Source organism: Pseudorasbora parva, chromosome 22 (assembly GCF_024679245.1).
Source record: "Pseudorasbora parva isolate DD20220531a chromosome 22, ASM2467924v1, whole genome shotgun sequence".
NCBI classification, from domain to species: domain Eukaryota; kingdom Metazoa; phylum Chordata; class Actinopteri; order Cypriniformes; family Gobionidae; genus Pseudorasbora; species Pseudorasbora parva.
In genome coordinates, this window is record NC_090193.1 from 33979062 (window position 1) to 34001424 (window position 22363).

The 22363-nt window shown below is 38.2% G+C and overlaps 1 long non-coding RNA gene across 1 annotated transcript; it reads left to right on the forward strand.

The window, feature by feature from the left end:
- The first annotated feature begins 1022 nt into the window (after positions 1-1022).
- Positions 1023-1932, forward strand: LOC137058230 (uncharacterized). Its single transcript, XR_010900631.1, has 4 exons — positions 1023-1095; positions 1252-1284; positions 1466-1555; positions 1628-1932. It is a non-coding gene; the product is annotated as an uncharacterized lncRNA (long non-coding RNA).
- The last annotated feature ends 20431 nt before the right edge of the window (positions 1933-22363 follow it).

The following is a 22363-nucleotide window of genomic DNA, read 5'->3' on the forward strand; positions in this document are numbered from 1 at the left end:
AGCGGTAAGTTTTTAAAAAATGTATATCTTGAAATAACTGATCTATATACAACACTAAAAGTTTAAACATTTTCTGGAAAACAAATGACTTTACACATTACTCTTATTTGTTTAATGTGTGATAGTCTCTACTGGTCAAACTTTGACAACTGCCACAAAAACAAGTGAGTGACCTTATATCTCAATATATCTGTAGATACTTCTCATTGAGCATTACTCATATTATGTTATATTATTGTATGTTATACTGTAATATTAATACCAGTACTACTGTAATTTCAGTTTTATTTCCAAGCTAAATATACATTGTTGATATATATTTTCTGTCTCAACAGCGGCCCCTTCAGCTTTGACAACGGCCATAAAAACTTGTGGGTGCTTTATTTTATTTATTTGATTGTTTGTTTTAATGAAACATATTTGTGACATACACCTTAAATTTCAACACAATAGATTTTGCAATGTATTTAAAACACCTTTTCATGTTTATTTCTGCTGTTTACTGTTTATTTTAAATGAGTTGACTGAACTAGGGATAGGTGAATGTTTTTTTGGATTTTTATCACATTAAAAAGGATTCTGCCCAGCTCATGTTTCAGTTTTTTAATATATATACTAATATTATTATTGTATGTTATACTGTAACCCACAACTAAATTTGTATTTTATTATAGTTTTATTTCCTAATTAAATGAATCCTCTGACATCGTTGAATTCTCTTTGCAGCTTCTACAGCGCCCTCTACTGGTGACACTTTGACAGCCAAAACAACTGGTGTGTGAAGTTTATACTGAGAATAAAACACTTGACAATCACACTGAGACATTTTGCTCATTTCATTTTAAATTGCTTCAATATGAAAATATTCTTTCTTTGTTTATTACAGCTTTCTTATGTGAATATTAGTCAGTCGCAGGATTTAGCAGTCAAATATTGTTATACAGTATAATTAGAGCTGACGTGTGTAATTAACCATTGTCTTAGACTAATAGTTTCATATCTCTCATATCTCATCTCATCTGACAGTGTTGATTCTCTCAGCTGTTTTCATCCCAGCCTCTGATCGGCCGGAAACCACCAGAGAGTCAGAAACATGTACGTCTATTTTTGCTTGGTTGATAAGAGAATATTAAATGTGTTAAATAAGAAGAATCATTTTCTTGGCAGTGAAATCATCTAGAAACACTGATGCCTGTAATCGTGATGCAGTTTTTATTCTAATATGATTTCATGAGATCGTTTCTGTTGCAGCTGTTCCTCACACGGATCACATTCACTCTGAAGGTCCGTTCACTCACACACACAATCTGACTTTATGAACATTTGTAAAAACTAAAACTAACATTCAAATGTCCTCCTTTTATGATCATATGATGTGGCATGTTCATTTAAAATGAATTTAATAAAAACAATCTTCATATATCTGATATAAACATGGATTAAAGTCTTATTTTCATGTTGACAGTCTCATGGCTTACAGTAGTGCTGGTTTTCTCTGGTATTGGTTTATTTCTGTCTGGACTCGTGGGATTCTTCTGTCTCTGCCACTTTGACGGTAAGTTTACATAAGCATAACCTGAGCTCTATGATGTAGAAACATATGATAATAAAGTGTGTGTCTGTGCAGGTTCTGATGGCGTTCTCACAGAGGTGATCTACAGCTCCTGTCCGGTGGAAACAACATCTCTGCTAACTTCCTCTGTCTGCTCCTCAAAACACAGATGAACCGATTCATTGCTTCACGTATTGCACCGCACCTCTAAAAATTATTTGTATAGAAACAATGATAGCATATTTACATTATCTAGCTATTGAATTTATATAATGTCAGCGCCAGTTTATCCTTAAATGGCGATCTTGCTTAAATGCAAACATTTAATGCGATATTCCCATTTTTCATGTTAAATGCTCAACTTTGGATGGAAACTTAGCGATTACAAATCCTATACAGACCTAATCTTTGAGACAAAAGCATGATTTTCTCAGCTTTTTGCTCAAAATGTTGCTTTTTTTATGAAACTTACTAAATGTTGATTAAAATGGATCTAGAATAGGCTCTGTTCTTTCTTTTGATATATTGCATGTTAAATAACAACTTTCTGGGGGCCAAGAGAGGCACATAAAAAAAATAAAAAATAATATATATATATATATATATATATATATATATATATATAATGGCAATAATAATTTAAATTGTAAACTATTATCATCATCATCCTCATCGATCATTAATAATAATTTAAAAAAAAAAGTTAATAAACCAAAGTAAAAACACTAAACAAAAGCAAAAAAGGAACTAAGAACAACCCTATATGCAGTTTCAGTGATAAACTACAAACAAACAAGCACATAGGGCATGAAGACAGCATAGTATTCCCTCCATTACTGATCAGAGTCACTGTTAAACTGGTTAAGAAAGATGATTTAGGAATGGTTGCCATATATTGTAAAATTTGTCAAGGTTACCTATAATTCCATACCAGACTCTCTCCATGTGCAATATTCCAGGAATAAAGGTCAACCAGTTCTTAAACTGAGAAACATCAACAGAGTTCCAGTCTTAGAATGACGCGTTTAGCAATAATCATTCCGTAAATAATGGTACTTTGTACAAAGACATTATAGTCTGACATAGAAACAGAATACCCAAATAGTGCGATCTCTGGATAAGGCTTAAACACAAAACCGTACGTCAGAAAACCACTTAAATATTCCACACCAAAAACCATAACGTTTCGGGCATGTCCAGAAGAGAGCCCTCTGCAGATTTACACCGGTCACACGTAGAAGAAATGGTGGGAAAAATTATATGTAATTTCGATTTTGAATAATGCAATCTATGCATCACTTTAACTGATGACTAGAATTAATAGAACGAGAGAATCCTGCTAATTAATTAATAATTCCACCTGGATGATGCGACGGCAGCCATATTGCGCCAGAACGCTCACCACACACCAGCTGATTGGTGAAGAGGAGACCGAGTGATGAAGCCAATCAGGAGAGGGGGAATATTAGGAGGCCATGATGGACAGAGGCCAATGGGCAAATTTGGCCAGGATACCGGGGTTACACTCCTACTCTTTATCGAAAGACATCCTGGGATTTTTATTGACCAGAGAGAGTCAGGACCTCGGTTTAACGTCTCATCCGAAAGACGAATGAGAGGCTCTCTCATCTGTCCCACGGCTCTCCTCCCACACGTCATCTCCTATCTGTATACACAATTCTTCCTCCCAAGCAGCTTTTAAAGAATGCGTAGAATAACTAATTTCTTCAGAAAACACAGTTACAAAATCTGAGATCAAATGTTTGGAATCAGGCGAGCCCAACAATAGCCTATAAATCCTTTTTTCCTCCGGCAGGGACTCAAAATTAGGCACTGCACGACACAATTTCAAATCTGTAAATGTTGAAAAAAGTGTGTTGTGGGAAATTCATTTTTTCTTTTAGTTGAGAAAAAGAAGCAAAATACTTATTAATATATAAATCTAAGGTAAGTAACAATACCATTCAGCCTCCACGTGTTTCATGTTGCATCTGAGAGAGAAGTGCGTGACTGTGATATACTGGGGCAAAGACAGCAGTGTCAGGTAATCCCTTCTTAATTTGATGCCATGGGCAACGAGAGTTTGTGAAAATGATCAAAACTGCTGGCAGTGGCTGGCAACTTTTTTCAAAAATGCTGGCGTGGAAAGAATGTAAAAAGTAAAAAAATGGAGCTGAAAGCATCTTACGTGATCTGTAGACTGCAGTGATGCAGCTTGAGAGACAGATTTATCAAATATTAAATCTAATTTATGTATTTTTAAATTAACTATTCAGTGCTAACAATAAAGTTGCATTTTAACTGCAGCATGTTAAACAATTTTACAAAATTTAGACAGTGGCATTCTTGTTAGGGCCTGAGCACCGATGGTGTGATTGCTCAGTCTATCATTCTTCTTCTCTAAAATGAATCGCATTTTTGAGAGCCTAAACATGCTCAATAAATCATGAAACTTTGCACACGTTTCAGACTCTGAAATTTGTACCATCTGATTTGAGTTTCAGAATTGTATGTGGCAAAATGGTAATTCAAGTTCAAGAGCAGTTTGCGACGCTTAACGTATGAGTATTAAATTCTGTAGATACATGTAACAGCCCAATGCCTACAAAAGAAGGCCCTGGATGCAAAATCTGAAAACCCAACAGGAAATATTTTGAATTTTCTCAGCAATTTTTTTTTGTTGCAGTTTTTAACATTTCCAGACATTGAATTTCTAGAGATTTAATCATATTTGGTCAGTCTAATCTAAAGGCCTTTGGGATGTTAAATTGCGAAGATCTTGAGTTTTCCCTGGTGGGCGTGTCCGTGGTGGCCTGAAAAAGTCTGATGTTTTGCCATGAAACAGGAAGTTGTTGTAACTCTGGAATACACGATCTGATCTACCCCAAACTTCACGTTTTACTAGAGTCCTGGCCAAATATATACATGCCAGTATTCAGTTACAGTCATAGTGCCACTGTGAGTCACTGCCAGAAACTCATTTAAATATGCCATCAAGGCCCAAACACACTAGAAACACATTTAATCATGCGACACTCGGCTAAGTGCTAATGTATGCGATTTACGCTACGAAACAGGAAGTTGCTGTAACTCTGGCATACAATGTCCCATCTGCCCCAAACTTCAACAGTCCTGCCCTGGCCTGAACTCATCTACATGACAATATTCAGTTATAATAATATAATGCACTACTAGCAACATAATAAAATATGGAATTGAGTACTAATCCTGCTAAAAACATTCTAAAACATGCTAGCAAAACTTAGCTGAGTGCTAAAGCATGCTATTATCATGAAACAGGGAGTTGTTGTAACTCAAGCATTCAATGTCTGATCTGCCTCAAACTTCATATTTGATAAGTGTCCTGGTCTGAAGACATCTGAACACCAAAATGTAGTTTTGGTAGCAGGAAGCGTACACTAAAAAATTATGTCATAAATTATGACAACATATGTTTTTACATTATTTTAACTCATCAAAATAAATTAAGACATTTTATTTTTTTTAATTAGTTATACAAGATGTAACTCATTTTTTAAAGTCAGTTTAACATAATTTAAGTTGAAATAACTTAAACATCCAAGTCGATTGTACTGCAAAAGTTCAAAATTTGCCTTTTTTTACAGTGTGGCAAATACAAAAAATGATTGACATAGTCCTCCTATTTTAATATACCTAAATGTATTTTCCTAAAGCCACCGGGTGGCGGTGTTAAGCGTGCAAAGGTCCTTTCATCGCAGCTTGCAGTTTTAATTCAGTTTGCAGTCACTGTAAAAAATGACTGTACTTAACTGTAAAAATGCTAAAGTAAAAACATCTTAATTGTTTATCAGTAAAAGTTAATTTATTACTGTATATTAGGGGGGGAATTTAATAGATCTAACATTACATTCATGTAATTTTACCGTAAAACACTCATAAGCCCCTTTCACACAGCACGTCGGACCCGCAATATTCCCGGAACATTGCCGGGTCGCCTTCTGTGTGAAAGCAACCACGTCCCGGGATTGATTACCGAACTGAACCCGGGTCGGGGACCTAGTAACATTGCGGGATTCGATCCGGGACGAGCGCTGTGTGAACAAAAGCCAAAACTAATGCCGCAATGTGTACGTAGTTAGCGTGCGACTCCTAGAGCTTGTTTTTTCAATAATACAACCCTGCAGTGCCAGAAGAGCTAGTCGGTGTTTTAAACGCAGAGAGTGTTCATATACAAAAGAAACTAAAATTAAACAAGCAGAAATGTGCGCAAACTGGACACAAGTCGAGACCACGGAGCACCTTACTATCCGCGCTGAAGCTGAGATCGCTCGCCATTATACATCACATCCGGATGTCACGTGTCAACTTGATCCAGGACCGTTACGGGTTGTGTGTGAAAGTGCACATATTACGGTATTTCACTGGCAGTGTGAATGGACCAAATCTAGCGGCCCGGGAACAAATGCAGAGTCGCATTATCCGTGTATTTGCCGGAATCGCAGTGTGAAAGGGGCTTTAAAGGTGCCCTAGAATGAAAAATTTAATTAACCTTGCCATGGTGAAATAATGAGCCATAGAGAAATAATGAGCCTTAGAGTTCAGTACATGGACATCACATACAGTGAGTCTCAAACACCATTACCTCCTACTTCTTATGTAAATCTCGTGAAATCCATAACACAACGGGAAAAAAGTGCTTCTCAACATAAACCCAACCTTGACGCAAGCGTTGGGGATCATTTATATGCACACCCCCAACATTTGCATCTGTCCAAACATGTTCATTGTCAGGTGGAAATGGGAGCGAATCATCAAAACAAGCTGCTCGCATGGACACACGTCATGTTCCAGGCTGTGCAGGAGACTTTTCTACAATTCCCACAGATAAAAAATGTCAACAGTCATGGTTGATATTTATAATCCGATACCACAACAATTTAATTCAAGATCGTTCTTTTGTTCAGCCCATTTCAAGCAAGCTTCGCTCAGCGTCTTAAACTGAAGAAAGCGGCAACTATAGGCCTATTCCTGCAAGCAGTAAGTAGCGATTTATCCACTTATTGACTGTTTAAACAATTTCTGATTAAATTGAAAGTTTCTTAGAGAGACAGCATTGTCTAGATGGCGCAAGATGCTTACAGTAACAACAGGAAACACCAAGCACCATACAAAACTAAACAGTGTGTCTAATGACAAAGGGTAATATTATTTTGTATTACAAAATACAACCAGATTGCTTAGATCGTTCACTCAATCCTTCTAGCAAACGTCACCTTTTCCACCATATAAGTTAAAACGATAGTCATTTGACAAGGCTATTCATTTTGTAAAAATATAAGTTATATATTTATATTTTTGAGAACTGAAGTATGGTGTTTCCTATGATGTTTTTGCCTATTTGTATTTCAGATTAGGCTACATCACAGTCACTGCGTAACCTTAGCCTACATTGTCACGTTATATAAACATGCAATATCGTTGACGAAAAAAGACAAGTCTAAAATGTAGACTGAATGACACACTTTAAGCAGAACATCTCAAATGGAGATTGATAAAATGCAGCTTATTTATTGGTGTTTTCAGATCGTCCGTGTGTGCGAGAGAGAGTTCGCGTACATATGGTTGCCAGATTGGACATGTTTAGGTAAAACACTGGATGCATACAGGTTTTTTTTCACAGAAAAGCTCTGTTTGGGGGATTTAATGACTGAAATCTGGCAACCGCTCTTTCTCTCGCGCGGATGATCTGAAAACACCAAATAAACAAGTAAGCTGCATTTTATCAATCTCCATTTGAGATGTTCTGCTTAAAGTGTCATTTAGTCTGTCTGTGTTCTGTCAGGACGGTCAGGACTCACGAGCTGAACAGCTGAACTGCTTGTGAGCTGTGAGCTGCTGAAATAAGCCAATCAGAGCAGAGCTCAACATTAATATTCATGAACCTTCCAAATAAGGTAAAAAAAAATTACATCATAGGCACAATTTATAGGGTTGTAAATGGACCTGTAAAACTTCAGAAAGTTCAGAAACTAAGCTTAAATAAGCCACATACCCTCTATGTATATATCAGAGAACAATTTAACATATTGTTTCAAATCATTCTAGGGCACCTTTAAATGTATTTTTTAAAGTAAAATTTACAGTAAGTTCAGTACAGTCACTAGCCTTAAACTGACATTCCCTGTGTGATGTTTCATTTGATGTTTTTTTATTGTAATAATTATGTTTCTATTTGTTTTTAGTTACATATTATTGTCACGGGTTGGTCCGAAAAGGATGATGAAGAGAAAGGTTTAGAGCAAATAGTAGCTTTAGCTTGATTTACCAATATAACAGAAAGAAACAAAGCAACTGTGTGAACTGAAACACATTCAACACTAGACCATGAGTGGAGACAACTGAAGGACTTAAATACACAAACTCAATACAAAACAGGTTTGCTCAACTACTGAAGGCGGGAACAGAGGAACAAAGACATACAAGCGTCTAAAATGAAAATGAAAGGGAAATGGAAGGTGTCTTCTGGCACAGAAACAAGGATTGGTGAAGAGATCACCAGGGTGGCACAGGTAGTGGGAGGACTGGTGGTGATAAAGTCTTTGAGCTGAACTGGACCAGCAGTGATAAAGTTGAGCTGGATTGGACTAGAGGCGATGAAGGCTTGTAAATGTAAATGTAAATATATATATATATATATATATATATATATATATATATATATATATATATATATATATATATATATATATATATATATATATATATGTTGGAGCTATTTTCTTGTTTTGTAATTAAGTTAATAATTAAATTACTTTTTGTTTTATTTTAACTAATTTGCATGATAATTTTATTGATATATATATACAGAACGTTAAACTTATTATTTTCATCATTTTGAGCCATATTTTTGGGACTTTTATTTTGATAGTGCTGAGCACCTGTTTTGGATATATTGGTGATTACACTTAGGACGAGCAGGCACTGGGAAAGGTTGTTGGTTTTTTACCAGGGAAAGAGAGGCTGCAGACACCCTTTGTTTGTATGCTTGCTCAAATGGAAATAAACCGCATGAACGGTACGAAAGCCTGGACATTGGATTTATTGTATCCTGCGTAAGAAACGATCTTTAAGTGCCTCAGTGGCCGTTTGATTTCTTGTTTGATTTTAAGTTAAGGACAAATTGCCGCAAAACAAAGTAAAAAACCCACCTTAATCTGGACATTCATTGTCAACGGACTTTGTGGAAAGAGGATTCAGGAGTATGTTGTTGAAAAGCACTAGCACGTCGTTGTCTGGAAAGCGGTGGCCTACGGACATCACAGGAAGCCATTCAACAGTCGGTATGTGAAAATGTTTACTTTGAAGCTGTATTGGAAGACGGCTTAGCTATTGGAGCATCAGATTCATTTTTGGAGGTTGAATATTGGAAGGCTTAAAGGGTTTAGAGACTTTGGAGGATGTGTAGCAGTTGTGCAATACCTCAACAGGGACATTCACATCATTCATAGGAAAGCTACGTCATTGAAGTGACTTAATGCAACAAATGGTGTTTTTTTTGCTCTATGGAAAACAAATTGTGTGAAAATTGAGCTCAATAGGAATTGGAGGAAAAACCATGTCACAACAATCTGACACATCAAGAGCTAAGAGCGACGTTGCGTCCTCGCACTCTGTAAAAAGAAGTTTCAAGTTCACGGAAAAAGGATTGGCATTTTTTGCAAAAACGTGTCAAGAAAAAAGGTCTTTGAAATGCAAGCAGGCTAAGGGGTACATGGAACAAATTAGTGCCTTAATGGAGTCCACTGACAATATGAACTCTGTGCAATCTCAGTTGGCAAAATGCATTAACTGTTATGAGGAAGCTAATGACACGCATGAATCCTTCTTGAATTTGAAAATGCCCGAGAGTGAAGTTCAAAGACAAAATGAATATTTTCATACAAAAATGACCATGTTCTGTGATTTCACTGAGGAAGTGGAGAGCTGGTTGTCTAAGGCTGCCCTCCTACACGTACAATCAGTTGATACTGTGGCCGAACATCCTGATAACCAAAGTGTAACTTCTGATGGGATTAGACCTGAAGACAGTGCCTCTAATATCTCATTGGTAAAGGAGAATAATTCCAGATTACCCTCTCAAGTATCAAGAGTATCCTCAACTTCATCTGCAAGGATAAAAGCAGAAGCTGATAAAGCAGCACTTATTGAACGCATGTCTGCATTAAAAAGAAAACACTTGTTAGAAGCCAAAGAAGAGGAATTAAGGAAGGAAAAGGAACAGTTGTCTCTGGAAACTGACCTGGCTGCAGCCAATGCTAAACTCCGGGTGTTGGAAATTAATTCAAAATGTGGTTCAAAAGGATCTGATGGAATGAATTCCTATTTTGAAAGGAACAAACAAGGTACAGGCCGCCTGAATCCGCACGCTGACCATTTCATTCCAGAACAAATTGACATAAAGAATATTCACACTGAATCTCACTCTGAGTCACAGGCTCAGATTGTCAGGCCTAAAAGGTTGGAAAAGAAACAATCAGACACCAGACTTGCAACAGGTGATACACAAACACAAAGGACACAAACGGTTCATGATGCTCAACAAATAGGACGTCTATCCTATTTTAACTCAGCAGGCAATGATAACTCTCAGAATGATATTGTGAGCATTATGCAACGACAGAACGATATTACCACACTGTTGGTTCAGCAAAATTTAGCATCTGCTCTGCCAATGAGAAGTATTCCTGTGTTTGATGGTGACCCTCTTCAGTTTCGAACCTTTATTAGAGCTTTTGAAAATTGTGTGGAAGAAAAGACTGATAATACAAAGGATTGCTTGAGCTTTTTGGAACAGTACACCAGGGGTCAGCCAAGAGATCTGGTGAAAAGTTGTCAGCACTTGCCTCCTCAGCAGGGATACCAAAGAGCTAAATCCCTTCTTGCAGAACATTTTGGCAATGAGCACAAAGTTGCCTCTGCTTATATGGACAAAATTCTTACATGGCGTCTCATTAAGCCAGAGGATGTGAACGCATTGCAATCTTTTTCTCTGTTTCTTAGAGGTTGTTCCAATCTAACACAGCAAGTCATGTATATGAAGGAGTTGGACATGCCATCCAACCTCAGAAGCCTTGTGATGAAATTGCCTTATAAACTAAGAGAAAAGTGGCGAAACGTTGCATGTGATCTGCAGGAGCAAAGTGGAAACAGGGCTGTATTTACTGACCTTGTGACCTTTGTTGAAAAACAAGTGAGAATTATCTCTGACCCTCTGTTTGGTAATATACAGGATTGTCAACATACCAGCTATACTAAAGCCTCCAACGCTGGCCATGCAAAGCAGAGAAGAACTGGAAGCACTTTTGCAACCAGTGTCAGTTCAGTAAAGGAAGAAGATAAGGTCTACAGTGATGATAAGATTAAGTCCTCGTTTGCCCAAAGTAATCTTAAATGTCTACTCTGCCAACAGAACAATCACGCTCTGGATAGATGCTCATGGTTTAAGTTAAAGATGCACCGGGACAAGATAAATTTCATAAAGGAAAATGGAATCTGTTTTGGTTGCTTAAAGATTGGTCACATGAGCAAAGACTGTAGGAGTCGTTTGGATTGTAGTGTGTGTCATCAGAAGCACCCATCAGTCCTTCACATTGAGACAAAGGGTACATCAGTCAAAGAAGCACAGGATGCTGCGAGCCTTCCACTAAAAGTGTCAACTGGACAACAGACATGTGGTCATATAGGGGCTGGTGAAGAGGATGATGCGGTCTTCTCAATTGTTGCAGTTCAGATTAAAAGCCAGATGAGTAATACAGTTGTGCAGACTTACGCATTTCTGGATCCTGGGAGTTCAGGTACTTTCTGCACTGTTGATTTGGCAAGGAGACTAGGTCTAAGAGGAAAGCCAGCAAACATTTTATTAAGGACAATGGGTCAGAAGAAGATTGTGAGTACTAATGTTTTGACTGGTTTGGAAGTGTCTGGCATGGATACTGATGATTTTATCAAGTTGCCTAATGTTTTAACTCAAAAGATTATGCCAGTGTCAAAGTTGAACATTCCACGACAAGAGGATGTGGCTAAATGGTCTTACTTGGGGAACATAAAGCTACATGATGTGGATTCAAATGTTGATTTGCTCATTGGAACTGATGCAGCAAAAGTGATGGAACCATGGGAGGTGATCAACAGCCAAGGTGAAGGACCATATGCAGTTCGAACAAGAGTTGGCTGGATAATTAATGGACCACTTCGAGGTGGAAGTGGCAATGGAGTAAAGACTGGCTGCTCTGTTGTTACAACCAATCGTATTTCAGTGGAATATCTGGAGGAAATGCTCATTAAACAATACAACCATGATTTTAATGAAAGAACATCAGAGGAGGGACTGGAAATGTCAAGAGAGGACGTTAAATTCATGAAGATTGTGAGTAGTACAGCAGAATTGAAAAACGGACATTATTGCATTGACCTACCTTTTAGAGAAAAAGATCCTGTCTTACCAAATAATCGCTGTGTTGCTGAACAGCGCCTCCAAAGTTTGAAGAGGAAGTTTGAGAGGAACGATAAGTTTAAGGAGGAGTACACCACATTTCTCGGTGATATGTTGGTTCAGGGCTATGCTGAAGTCGTACCCGTAGACCAACTGGAACAAGTGGATGGAAAAGTCTGGTACATACCCCATCATGGAGTACATCACCCTAGTAAAGGAAAGTTAAGGGTTGTGTTTGACTGTGGAGCTACATATAAAGGAACATCACTAAACTGTCAGCTCTTGCAGGGTCCAGATCTCACCAACTCTCTTATTGGGGTTCTCATTCGGTTCAGGAAAGAACGTGTTGCTGTCATGTCCGACATCCATGCCATGTTTTATCAAGTGCAGGTCCCTGATAAACACATGAACTTTCTTCGCTTTCTTTGGTGGCCTAATGGTGATACTGATCAAGAACCATTACAACATCGAATGAAGGTACACTTATTTGGAGCTGTATCGTCCCCAAGTTGCGCAAATTATGCTTTGAGAAGAACTGCAGAGGACCATGCTTCAGATTTTCCAGATGAAGTGATCGGTACAGTTCTTCATAACTTTTACGTGGATGACTGCCTGAAGTCCATAGCCTCAGAAAAAGATGCAATTCAAATTACAAAGGATTTGACTTTGCTCTGTGACAAAGGTGGATTTAGTCTCAGAAAATGGGTGACTAATAGCCGTTCTGTGTTGACGTCAATACCAAGTGGCATTAGGGCAACAGAAACGAAAGAACTGGATCTAGATACGGACCAGCTTCCTGTTGAAAGAGCGCTTGGTTTGCAATGGTGCGTTGAGTCTGACAAGTTTAGGTTTAGGACTTCAGTACAGGAACGGCCACATACCAGGAGAGGTATTTTATCTGTGGTCAGCTCAATGTACGATCCATTGGGTTTTTTGGGTCCTTTTATCATGTCAGCTAAGTTAACATTACAGGAACTCTGTAGAAGAAACTTGAAGTGGGATGAACAAATACCCCCTGTCTTCTCTAAACAATGGTCTGACTGGCTAATGGATCTCCAAAAGATCATTGGATTCCAGGTGGATCGCTGCATTAAACCTTCGGATTTTGGAACATCCGTAACAGCACAAATTCATAACTTTTCAGATGCCAGTCAAGTTGGATACGGTACAGTATCGTACCTGAGATGGAAAGATGATCATAAAATACATGTTTCATTTCTTGTAGGAAAAACTAGAGTTACGCCTCTGAAGCCAGTTACCATTCCTCGCCTGGAGCTCGCAGCAGCAGTTTTAGCCGTCCGAATGGATAGAATGCTTCAGAAAGAGTTGCAGTTGCCACTGGAGAGGTCAGTGTTTTGGACAGATAGCACAACTGTCCTCAAGTATATCTGCAATGAAACTAGACGTTTCCATACCTTCGTTGCAAACAGGGTTGCGGTTATTAGAGAAGCCACAGAAGTTGACCAGTGGAAATATGTGGGCTCTAAGATCAATCCTGCCGATGCAGCATCCCGTGGACTGAAAGCAGAGGAATTTCTCACACACCAGAAATGGATTAAAGGTCCAGAGTTCCTCTCTTTGTCAGAGAAGGAGTGGCCAATCACTGATGTGGATTTAGCTGTGATTCCCTCTGGGGACCCAGAGGTCAAGAGAGAAGTAGCTGTGAATGCTGTTGTCAAGCACTTAGAGGATCCTACAGACTATCTCATTAATTACTTCTCATCTTGGAGGAAGCTTAAAACATCTGTTGCCTGGTTTCTCCAGCTTAAAAGAGTTCTTTTGCTCCTGAGCCAAAAGAGAGAAGAGTTAAAATCTGCTGAAAGTGACAGAGACATAGGAGTCAAAGGGGTTGTTGAACAGAAACTTCAGAGCTTTAAAGCCACTCTTGGAGGGAAATCTCTTACTCCAGAAAATTATGTTGAAGCAGAAAAGGCAATACTTTGTTTTGTTCAAAACCGTAGGTTTAAGAGTGAAATTGCCACCCTGAAGAAAGGTTTGGTTAATGTCCCTAAGGACAGTTCATTGTACAAGTTGGATCCTATATTGGAAGGCGACATTCTCAGAGTCGGGGGTCGCCTACACAAGTCTGCATTACCACCAGAGATTAAACATCCTGTTATCCTTTCCAAAGATTTGCATGTTTCCCAACTGATTTTGCGTCACCTCCATCAACAGCTAGGACATGCGGGTAGAAACCACATGCTGAATAAGCTCCGACAGAGATATTGGATAATTAATGCTAACTCTGCTGCACGAAGAATAATTGCAGAATGTACAACGTGTAGACGTTACAGAGGAAGGCTTGGAGAGCAGAAGATGGCAGACTTACCTGAAGAGAGGGTTATGCCAGATAAGGCTCCCTTTACAGATGTGGGAGTTGATTATTTCGGCCCCATAGAAGTTAAAAGAGGAAGAAGCTCTTTAAAAAGGTATGGAGTGCTTTTCACTTGTTTGACCAGTCGGGCAATACATCTGGAAGTGGCATATTCTTTGGAAACGGATTCCTGTATTAATGCTTTGCGGAAATTCATTTGTAGGAAAGGTCCTGTGTTCAGCCTAAGGTCAGACAATGGCACGAATTTCATTGGAGCAAACAAAGAGTTAAAACAAAGTCTTGCTGCTTTGAATAATGCAAAGATCCAAGGTGCTTTGATTCAAGATGGGATTAAGTGGACCTTTAATACACCTACAGCCTCACATCAAGGCGGTGTTTGGGAGCGTCTGATCCGCTCCGTAAGAAGCATACTCACCTCGGTTCTTGGGCAGCAAGTTTTGGGTGATGAAGGCCTGCAGACCCTGTTTTGTGAGGTAGAGGCTATACTAAACGACAGACCCATTACAAAGGTCTCTGATGACCCTAATGACCTTGAGGCCCTCACACCAAACCATATTCTTTTGCTAAAAGGAAAGCCCATCCTTCCACCAGGACTTTTTGCACCAAGTGACATGTATATCAGGAGAAGATGGAAACAAGTACAGTACATTGCCGAACTTTTCTGGAAAAGATGGACGTTTGAATACTTACTTCTAATGCAGGAAAGACAAAAATGGGCTGTACCAAGAAGAAGTTTCTCTCCTGGGGATATTGTCATCATTGCTGTAGCCACGGCACCGAGAGGATCCTGGATGATGGGCCGAGTTCTGAGTGTTAAGTCCGACTCCAAAGGATTGGTTCGCTCTGTGCTCCTCCAAACTAAGACTAGTGTCTTGGAGAGACCTATAACGAAGATCTGTCTGCTCCTGGAGGCCACAGTGTAGCATCATGGACATGTATTCTTTCTTTTTTCTTCTCTTCTATTTTTCTTCTGTTTTGTTTTTTTTCCAGATAGCCACGGGAAGAAGATCAGAAGAATTTATATATTATAGTTAGAGCCTAGCTAGATAATAGCTCCGTTACAGGAAGAAAAGTAATTGTGGGTTTACACATTTCACAATTAGGGGCTGGAATGTTGGAGCTATTTTCTTGTTTTGTAATTAAGTTAATAATTAAATTACTTTTTGTTTTATTTTAACTAATTTGCATGATAATTTTATTGATATATATATACAGAACGTTAAACTTATTATTTTCATCATTTTGAGCCATATTTTTGGGACTTTTATTTTGATAGTGCTGAGCACCTGTTTTGGATATATTGGTGATTACACTTAGGACGAGCAGGCACTGGGAAAGGTTGTTGGTTTTTTACCAGGGAAAGAGAGGCTGCAGACACCCTTTGTTTGTATGCTTGCTCAAATGGAAATAAACCGCATGAACGGTACGAAAGCCTGGACATTGGATTTATTGTATCCTGCGTAAGAAACGATCTTTAAGTGCCTCAGTGGCCGTTTGATTTCTTGTTTGATTTTAAGTTAAGGACAAATTGCCGCAAAACATATATATATATATATATATATATATATATATATATATATATATATATATATATATATATATATATATATATATATATATATATATATTAAAAATACAGAAACACAATTATTTAAAAAAGTAAAGATTCTGAAAACATTGAAGGCAATCCCATATTAATGTAATATAGATTTACAGTAGTAACAATCATATTTTTAAATATAAGGGTCTCATTATAAATATGGTGATTGTTATATGTCTATAGTTTTCATTGTGTTTTTGGTTGAAGTTCCCCAGTGTGTCGAATTAGTTATGTCATTGACCTGTGTCTTGTTAATCCCTTTGTCATCATCTCATTTGCTCTGTGTAATTCAGCCTTCAGTTTTCCCTCAGTGTTTGTCTGTCGTCTATGCTAATGCTAACCTGGTTTTTGTGCTGTCTATACCAGTTTCCCGAGGTTCTGTTTTAAAGTTCCTGTTTCCAGTTCTTCCTCATCTTTGTGAGTTTCAGCATCATGTTACGTAACAGTGATTATCAAAGGTGGACACCCAACTAAATATGATATTTACCATCTGATTCTAACCATGTCATGTCAACAAATGGAAAAGTCATCCAGCTATCATGTTATCATGTAACTTATCATGTTAATTATTGTGCTTTTAGCCCTGGCAGCAGGGGTGCCTTTTACCCCAAATACCATACTTACAGTCTTCCATTATTGAAAAATCTGATGTTTTGTAAAGTACTATGCCAAGTTTTTGTGCCTTCTAGTGGTTTAGAGGAAAATAAAATTAAAATTAAAAGGCACCTTTATCCATGTTGTACCGTACCTAATAAAGTGGCCACTGAGTGAATAATGTATTCCACTCTTTTTGACACGTTTAAATGTTACTTTTACAAAAACTACCTTCCGTGCCTCTGAGTCTGCTATTCAACCACATCAAAAAATGTCGTCATGATGTACGTTCAACTTCATAGTTCTGAATGCACACGCATTTAAAAAAAGTGTCCTGTGGTCTGATGTGTTACTTCCTATAATTCACCCATTGTTTGAGACTTGTTCTGTCTCTTTTCTCACTCTCGCTGTAATGGAGTTGTTTTTCTTCATTGCTTTTCAACTATTTTTGGAGGTTCAGTCTTACAGTAAGTTATTTCTGTTGTTTAATGTTGATAAATACAGTATGTCCACATTTATAATTGAGAAATGTTTAATTGTCAAAAATATTTCAGCATGTGTGATCATTAGCCTACATGTTTTAGAAGAACACAGTAAACCAATGAATCAGCATCTGTGCTTTAAGGCATATTCATTTTACTTTGGCAAAGTCATGAAAATTCATTCACTATTGCAATAACCTCATTAAGTTTTGTCCTTGACAGGGTACAAGATTACCTAAAATCTAAAACCTTGTTTTCTTCAAAGGAAAAAATGTTTAATTATATACTAGGAAATTAATATAAAATAGTAAATATACAGTATAGTAAATATAAGGCAGTTTACTATGCTTATAGAATCTGTTATGCCAGTGCTGCCAGATTGGGTCAACTATGTCCAGCCCCAAAACTTTTTTTGCCATAACAATCAAGGTTGATGAGTACCATTTTTATCTCCTTAAAATATAATGTTGATGACAAAAAAATCCCAGGAAAATGGATCAAAACAGGGCAAATACATTACAGAGAATGAGCAAATATGACTAAAATGCCCAAACGACAATCAAGAAATGATTTGACTGAAAAGAAAAGTCAGGGAAAGTTGAAACAAGCTTCCATAGTGCAGTTAAAAATAATAGGCTAAATAAATAAATAAACACACGCACACACACTGTCAGAAAAAAAGGTACATTGCTGTCATTGGGGCTGTACCCTAAGGTACAAAACCTAAGGTACTAATATGTACCTTTAAAGGGGTACTTCAGCGCTGGGTATATACGTGTGACTACACTCGCAGCATACATTCACAACGCGGGTTCAGTCTGGAACGTTTCAGTTCATGCCTTTGCAAGCTTAACTTTCATAGAAATTAATTTGAGAAGTTAAAATACTTACATTGCTCAGCATAGCTCCGTTTAAATTAGTGCCTGTAGCTGCGAGCTGAGCTCTGAGTGTGATCTCTATCTGACTGAATCTGAGTGTGAAATAAAATGCATAAATCTCTTGTCTCAGGGGGATGTGAGGAGGGAAAGCACAATCATTTGAATATTCTCCAGGGTTTCTACTGATACAAAGCCATATGCTAATCGCTGAAGTAACCCTTTAAGGTACTAGCAGTAGCGCGGGAAGGGCGGTGCTGCGGGGGCTGCAGCCCCCCTCGTTATAGCATCAGCCCCCCTGGTGGGGGGCTGTGAACTAAAATTATATTGTATTTAAAACATGAAATTAAATAAAAAATAAAAAAAATAGACTGACATAACATACTATGTTTTAATGGGATTAAAATAATGGGCCGTGGATAAGATATAAACTAATTAATAATTATTTTAATAATTCCTCAGGAAGTGCTTTCGTCACCATCATGTCACCTCGCTCACTCTCGTTTGGTCATGGTTAGCACTAAGCAGCAGAAACGTATTTGTAGACTTTTTTGAGTAACGTTACTACTAACACGATTAAGAAAACTAAAATTGGGAAATCTTCTCAAATAAAGTATGTAAACAACAACGACGCTGACCTTGACACCGACACAAACTCTGTTCAGACATCCGCGAGGTTTGTAAGCTGGACGTTAACATGTAACCTACTCTCACCAGTCTGCTGTGCTGAGGTCGGGACACATGATATTTTACAAACGTGATTATGAATCATTATTTCTCCAAATATGCGCACATGATGGACTAAAAGCCCTGGCAGCTGCTGGATATTGTATGTAGCCTATGAACACAAATAAAAAGAATGCTTTATGAGTGATGATTAACGTGTGTCTGTGTCTGATCCATGGGCGTCGGAACCATTGTGTGTCGTGAGGACAAGACTCACCCACTTTTAAAGACCAATGATATTGGACCCACTCACTTTTATCGTCACTAATTCAACACGTCTGTTTACCTACCCTAACCGAGAAAAACGTATTAGGTGTTTGACTCTTTTTTTTCCACTTTTCTAATATTTTCTCAATTTTTATTGAAAATAAATGCCTTTCTGATCTGTGATGTGTAAAGGGAGTAGAGCGAGTTCGGCAAAAGTCAGGGCAAACTCAGTGATTTCCGTAATTTTGTCTGGCGCAATCAATCGTTTAGTAAACTGCAGTATATTTGTATCTAACATTACTCCAGCAAAAACAAATTCTGAGACCACCCACAGTTTTGCTTCCGACACCCATGATCGCGTTTTAACAAGTAATTAATTTTAAACAACAATAATCTGGGGCGGTGGGTCCGTCTGTGCTCTTTGACGGTAAAGGGGGGTTCTACTACAACCTGTCTGGTCGCCACCGACAACATAATGACGTCACACATTTTCCGACCCAACTTTCAGCCCCCCCGGAATTAAACGGCTTCCAGCGCGCCTGCGTACTAATATACTTTACAAATACACACTCTTAAAGTACTGATATCTACCTTTTAAGGTACTAATATATATACCATGTAGGGGTAAGTAAGGTACAAAGATGTGCCTTTTCACTTTTATATCCTTAGGGTACCGCCCAGTGACAGTACTGAACCTTTTTTTCTGAGAGTGCACACACGTTGTGTTTTTGTGAACTGTGGGGACATTCCATAGGCGTAATGGTTTTTATACCGTACAAACCGTATTTCTACCCCTTACACTGCCCCTGCCCCAAAACCCATCACAGGAAACATTCTGCATTTTAACTTTCTTTAAAAAACTCATTCTGTATGATTTATAAGCATTTTGAAAAGTGGGGACATGGGTAATGTCCTCATATTTCACCCTCTCCTGTATTACCCATGTCATGATACACATTTGTATCCTGATATTTCACAAAAACAAGCACACATGCACGCACGCACACACACACGACATTCAAATGTCATGAACATTACAGAAGTTGGTCATTCCAAATCTTTAATCTCTAGAATATTGTCGCTTTACAAAGACACTAATTCATTCAAGTACCCAAAAACGTACGCAAGACCAATGCACGAGAGGACAGGACAATGCGGAGACTTTTAATGTGGAATCGGTTCAACCCTGCAGCTGGAATTACTCGCCAGTTCAGAGCTGAACACTGTCTCGCCATATAGTGTCTTGTCATTTAAGAGAATTCAGACTGAAGGCTCACTCTGCAGTGACCCAGCCTCTCATCAGCAGAAAGAATCAAAAGGCGACTAACCTTTGCTGAGGAGCATGTTGTGTGAACAGAGGAGAACTGGTCCAAAGTTCATTTTAGTGATGAATGCAAGTTTAATTTATTTCTGTCTGATGGAAACATTATGTTCGGCATCAAACTGGGAAAAGATTGAACCCAAAGTGCCCAAAGAAGTCAGTGAAAGATGGCGGAGGAAGTGGCATGGTTTTGAGGATGTTTCTGCAGCAGGAGTTGGGCCTATTATTAGGGCTGGGCAAAAAAAAACGATTTTTCGATTAATCGTTTTTTAAAATCTGGTCTATTCAGAATCGATTCTCAAAGGCCACGAATCGATTTTTTCCCATATTTATTTCTGCTAACATTGAACATAAGATTAACGTAAATCGAATTACTAGTCTTCTCCACTAGATGTCACCCATTTGCCTTGCGTGATCTTACAAAGGAGCAAGAGGCGCACATCATTTATCCATTCAGTGTTTAAAATGGCAGCTTCCGGTGCGTTGTCGCCTTTATAATGCTGAGGTGAAATGCTGTAGTAATACTAAAAATCAGCGGAACCATTTGATGTGACAACACACACACACACACACACACACACACACACACACACACACACACACACACAGCCGAGCACACAACCGCTAAAAATAGATCACATACACGAATGCTTGCCTTGCATTAGGATCAAACTTGAGCAGTCACTTAAGCACGTACGTTAGCCATTATAGACAAATTCAAATTATAGTCCATATACAGCACAGGATCAATAATTCAAACCCTTATAGCTTATATTATAAACCAATTTCCTCAAATAATAGTTAGTCCACAGTCAACTTAAGTCAGCATGTGAAGGTATTGTCTGTTACCACGGCAACTACTCCAGGAATTAACCATAGACTGTAAAAAAATAATGAACGCGTTTCTAGCGTATGAAAAGTAAATGCACACATGATGAGCGGCAAAATCGCAAGAAAAGCTTGTCGTGTACTGAAAATTGCACACAAAAAATCATCCAATATCCTTTTTATGTTTTAGAATAAATATATCAATATCCATAAAATACTTCTCAGATATCGAGAATCCAAAATCGAATCGATATCAAAAATTGAATCGAGAATCGAAATCGAATCGATTTGAGGGCTTGTGAATCTAAATCGAATCGAATTGGAACATCTGAATCGATACCCAGCCCTACCTATTATACAGCTACATGGCAGGACCTCAGAACCTGTTTATCCTAACCTCCTCTGGCAACATGTGGTTCCTTCACTGCGAGAATCTCCCAATCAGCCCGCAATTTTTATGCAAGACAATGCCCCCTATCACACTGCAAAACGGGTTAAGCAGTTTCTTGAAAGTGGGAACATTGAAATAATGAAATGGCCAGCCCAGAGTTTGATCTAAACCCCAGTGAAAATCTATGTAAAATCATTGGCAACAAAGTTATGGCTAAGAAACCCACTACAGTTCCCGAACTGTGGAAGAGACTGGAAGAAGAGTGGACCAAGATCACAGCGGAGCAGTGTGAGTATCTAGTGATGTCCTGTGGCCGCAGATGTGCTGAGCTCATTCAAAGCAAGGGCCTCTAGACTTGACTGCTGTAAGCATCACATTTTAGTTGTAATGTTTTTTCTGTGCTGCATTGGTTATTGTTCTCTCATTTTGATCACAGTGTTTTTGACAAAATAAAGGTTTTTGCTGAAGCACCTTGGTATTTTGTAAAACATGCTAGCAGAACAATGGTATACCCACAGCTAATCGTCCTTCAAACTTCAAGCAATGAATATCTACAATATTTCTGAAAAAAATCTGTTTCTAAATCGTCCTGCCTTTAAACCGATCACTTTTTCGTTTCCTCTTATTGCTTTCCTCCAACAAAACCTTTGCTTTCTTATTTTTTTGTGCTGCTTCGCACATGACTATAACATTTGACAAACAAACGATAGTTGGGCTCGCACGTCCGAATGTAAGGAAGTGTGGGTGTTGGTGGAAGTGACGTATATGCCGTAAAGCAGTCGAATTTAGTAGTTCTTTTTATTCTCGGGTTACTACCTGAAACCCGAAGTTTAAAAGTATGATTAAAAATGATACAGACCCCATCAGGCTATGGCAGACTCGTCATTCAACCTATTGTAAGTCAATATATCATCACAAGAGTCTTGAAAATATATTATGAAGGTTGAAAAGTTACCTAGTGCTGATTTAATGAATAAA